Below are 5,276 nucleotides of genomic sequence, written 5' to 3'. Positions count from 1 at the left end.
TCGGAATCAGAGATTTTTTAGGTTAATCAATAATTTTATTTCAATATTTGCGTACAAATGCCCTTTTTTTTCTTTGATCATGTTTAAGTGCATTTTCGAATTTTCAAATCAACAATGAAATTGAATTTTGAAACATTACGTGCATTCTCTAAATAAAATAGTGGAGTCCACCACATGGTTTTGAAAGCACGCCACCAACGTCAAGCTATGATTAGAGAATGCTCCTTGCGATTAAGCGATAATACGTTGCAGCAGACGTTCTGTGGTCTGTGTGTGTGTTTACCTATTGTTTTCTCAAAATAACATGTGTTTGAATATGACACAAAAAGCTCTTGGCGTTAACTTGGCGATATATATCACCGCTGTTATTCAAAATAAAGTATAATTTGACTGTATACTGCCCTTGTTTATACTATTTATACTGTCACATGAATTGCAAATCCGCGAGTCCAAAAACGCCCAATTTAGAATGACATCACATTTATGCGTTGTTGACACTCGGTTGTCATTTCGAAATAGCCCCCATATTTTCAGAGATGTACCATATGTAGTCAAGTTGTTGTTTTTTGGACCCGGAAAAGGCACTTTATGTATTGCATTTTCATATCCCTAGGCCAGTCACCTGTCTTATCTAATTGTATGTGCTGTCATGAGGCAGTGTCTTTTGAATCAATTTTATATTTCTGCTGACTTGAGTTGAATTAAATATATTTTATTTATATTATTCATACACTGACATAGTTTATTTGACCTTAATTAGCTCTCTATATGTGAAAGCGTTGACCTACATTTGTAAGAAATGCTATAGGCACAACGTTGATTCTATTTTTTTATTATAACTACACAGTACTGATTTTGTAATACCTTTCGTCATTTTACGTTTAATCGAGCATGACTTGAATTACGATGCAAAATCATACTTTTAGGGATCATTTTATAGTAAGTATCACGATTCCATCACTGAAAAGTGACGAGAAATGCAAACCATATTGATGTGTTACAGTGTTCTCTTCTGAGCGTGACCTCTGACCTCTAGTGTTGTTGGTATAAATATAGCAACATTTCTAGAAATCCTATTAATGCACACACATACGAGTGGATAAATACACGAGTTCCGAGTGATGGATTCTAAATAACTGTTAGATAAGACGCGAGCATTAGATGCTTACTACTTACACTCCATTGTTTCTATTGTTGTAACAGTCCATTGACCTTCGAACGAGCAGTTTTCATTTATCAGTAGGAAAGAATTTTTTCTTTGTTTCTGTAAAACAGTACACATGTTCTAGTTTCCTTTTTCAACAACGACCCAGTTCTCACATGTTTAAAGTAAAAAGTGCAAATCCCATCTCACTATTCAAAATAGTATTTTTTTGGAGCAGCAACATCTGTGATATTTTCATCATCTGGGATATGTCCATCATCTGGAATATGTCCATCATCTGTGATATGTCCATCATCTGGGATATGTCAATCATCTGGGATATGTCCATCATCTGGAATATGTCCATCATCTGGGATATGTCCATCATCTGGAATATGTCCATCATCTGTGATATGTCCATCATCTGGGATATGTCCATCATCTGTGATATGTCCATCATCTAGGATATGTCCATCATCTGTGATATGTCCATCATCTGGGATATGTCAATCATCTATGATATGTCCATCATCTGTGATATGTCCATCATTTATGATATGTCCATCATCTAGGGTATGTCCATCATTTGTGATATGTCCATCATCTGGGATATGTCCATCATCTGGAATATGTCCATCATCTGGAATATGTCCATCATCTGGGATATGTCCATCATCTGGGATATGTCCATCATCTGGGATATGTCCATCATCTGGAATATGTCCATCATCTGGGATATGTCCATCATCTGGGATATGTCCATCATCTGGAATATGTCCATCATCTGTGATATGTCCATCATCTGGGATATGTCCATCATCTGGGATATGTCCATCATCTAGGATATGCCCATTATGTGGCATATGTAATTCGAAGAAGTGTGTGAATGCATGGATAGTCTACTACTGAATGGCTAAGTAGGTAATTTGTGGTTGAATGCAACATGTATCAGGCATGATACATTGCGCATTGGCGTTTTCTACAAAAGAAGTAACACACGTACACTGTGACTAACTAGTTCACCCCTTAAGAAAACAAATGGCGTTTTGTATCAAGTTTAATTTTATCATAGAGAGCGTCAATGTTATTTGATGAATGGAAATCATAAGTATCATATCCATATAAAAAGGTTGTCTTTGCAGTCGAAACTTCTATAAAGATGCCAACACACAATTTCTAAGCAAAAAGTATCATGTGTTCTGTTTTGAATTTCCACTTGCAACAATAGGGAAATCAATTATTATATTGTAAGCATTCCATTTATGAAGCTAATAAGGATGCGGTCGTCAGCATGTCGTAGGCACAATTTATTTTCAAAAAGCTGATATCAACGGCCAAAAAATAAGTGGTATAAAACACCTTCCCAGATATCGTTTACAAAAAAGGGTGAGAAATATCACTAACTACATGTGAAGAAATGTGTCACAGTATTTAAACTTTCACATTTTGTACTTAAAGGTGCCAGCCTACGTAAACTTTAACATGTTGTACTTAAAGGTGCCGGCCTACGTAAACTTTCACATTTTGTACTTAAAGGTGCCAGCCTACGTAAACTTTCACATTTTGTACATTGAACTTAATGTGATTTTAATCAAGTGTGAATACAAAATTATAACGATTTGAAAAGACATGCAAAGCAGACGACGTTTGCTCCGTTTCTTATGGAGAGCCGCTGCTGGGGGTCCATTGTTTCAGTGACGTAGTTAATGAACCACCCTGATTGATCAACGCTATAGTCTACATGTTTTCACTGTATTGCTTCCCAAACTTGTAGTGTTATCGATGAACTATTGCAGATTCAAGCGACTATGATTATGACAACTCTAGTGAAACTGAAATTGTGGTGGATAGTGTCTCTGTTGTCAAACCCTGCCAATTCGAGCCGAAATACTGGCCTGGAGACGAAAGAGAGATTAGCAATGACACGGACAATTAGCCCGAGTGGTGACTCGGATATGGAGGATTCTGGCGATGTAGAGAGGACAGACAGATATACGACAGACTGGTGTACTTGCGAAAAGTGCGGCATATATTGTGTGTAAACCAGTAGTACAAATCACGACTTTATACCTAGCTTTAACGGAAAATTTTCGTTTTATCGTTATTTTGGTTTTGATTTATAACGCCGTAATGGTATCTCCGGCGAGACGCGACAATAATTACTTTGGCGAAACAACTTGGCCTCACACTTTTTGAAAGGCATGGGAGTGGACGCATTTATTCGTGTCAAATGTCCATTGACAAATCTATTATCTATTGTTGCATTGTCGACTATTCTACCACGAAACACAGTTAACACATTACATGTATACGGTTCATAAATTGTTTTATTATACATTTTTGTTACTGTCGTCAGCTTTGTATATGTTTTTTTTATTCACAAGTTTTCGATCATGAACGTACAATTTGTTATATTTCTCATACATTTACTTATTGCATATATCGATTAGAGGGTCTACATTATTCACATTCGTTTCATAGTCGTGTAAAGTGTGTGGTTTATTACTGAATACAAATATTGGATATTTGCAGGCCATACAGATGAAATTTTATTTATTATTAAAATGTTCATACACTGTAATTGATTTATTGTCGTGCAATGTTAGCAATTAAAGAGGCCAACCGCCCCCCCCAAAAAAAAAATTGATGCACTACATAAAAAGCAAGTTGTGTCTGGTAAAGTTGGTCAAAATAAGAAAAATTGTCAGTTGAAAAAAAAGAAGATAATTAATGTGTAAGGCTCATTCTAGGCTCTCTCTCCAAAATTTAGGTTTTACTTGCTGGAAATTATATTACAATGGGCGATTTAAACATCAAATGTCGTGACCATTTCTAACTACTGAAAGCGTTTACTGAAAGTTATAATGAAGAGAACGACATAATGAGTAATACAGTTTTATATGTAAATATGACAGGTTTCCGTAACGATAGAATAAGATAATTGCAAAATAAATTATAGACTGGTGTCACCAATCTGGTGTGCTACCCGCATATACGTATGACATGACAATTGCATTCAATTGTGTATGTCAGTACGTGTTAACTTTTACCATGCAATATTACTTTAATCTCCACATTCCAACACCTATATGTCATTTTCTAATGTATTGTTTAAGCCCGGACCATTTTCACACTTTCATGCGCGCCATGACAAATGTCATCACGACTGTCTAGCACTCCTTATTTGACATGCTATTAAGTTCTGACCAACCACGTTGACTTATGCTAGGCGTCGTTAATGACCTCACGATATAACGCAGTTTCCCTTATTAATAGAGGGAGGACTCTTAAAAGGATGATGAGGGAACTGAGGTTCCATGGGCTGTGCGTCTCTAGATGTGGCTGCAAAGCCAACACCTGGGAACCAAGATCTTATCACTACATGTATTATCATTATCCGATGTCTCTACAAATTTATTTTTTCTCTTTTACAATCACCACAAATGTCTCAAATAGTTCTAAAGACCAAAATGTTAATCTAACTTTGGGTATTTTTTTTAGTAAATTAACTTTCAAGTTTCATGATTTTTGACGATCGTTATAACGACACAACCAGCCCATGTTAGTAAAGTTCCCGGTGTCCGAGTTACTAATGTTTCCGGTCCCAACAAAACAACAATCGTATAAATTAAACACACAAAGGTAGCACTGAAATTGTTTTGTTTTTATTATAACACAACTTACTCACCATCAAATCTCTCTCGAAGCAGTCATCTTCAAAATGTTCTTAACATAGCCTGGTATGAGAATTTACGACGAGATTCTTTCCTCTTCCATTATTTCGCAGCTTTTTCTCGCTTGGATTCGGGTAAAATATAAGACTGTTGAGTTTTTTCCTTGAATCATTGTCGCCTCACCATATTGTGTATACACGTTGTAGTCGTCATTGAAACAATGGGCAAATGTCGTCTGCTTTGCATGTCTTTTTAAATCGTTATAAAAAACAATAGGCTCGTTGGATAGTTCATTTTTTTATTCAGATTTAATTAAAATCACATGAAATAAACCCTAAAACCCACAGTTCGGTGCCCCTGTAAATAGTACCCAACAAGTGAAATATACACTTATATATAAGAACGCTATAATGTGTACCAACATTGAACCTTTCATCTATATACTAATTACTGTGGTC

At 35.8% G+C, this 5,276-nt stretch overlaps 1 non-coding gene across 1 annotated transcript; it reads left to right on the top strand.

Annotated features, from left to right (window-relative positions):
• The first annotated feature begins 910 nt into the window (after positions 1 to 910).
• Positions 911 to 1,123, top strand: LOC144355652 (small nucleolar RNA U3). Its single transcript, XR_013421251.1, has one exon. It is a non-coding gene; the product is annotated as a small nucleolar RNA U3 (small nucleolar RNA).
• Positions 1,124 to 5,276: the final 4,153 nt, after the last annotated feature.

This window comes from Saccoglossus kowalevskii, chromosome 22, assembly GCF_978046115.1.
Source record: "Saccoglossus kowalevskii chromosome 22, keSacKowa6.1, whole genome shotgun sequence".
Taxonomy (NCBI): Eukaryota; Metazoa; Hemichordata; class Enteropneusta; family Harrimaniidae; genus Saccoglossus; species Saccoglossus kowalevskii.
This window is presented reverse-complemented; position numbering and strand designations above follow the sequence as displayed.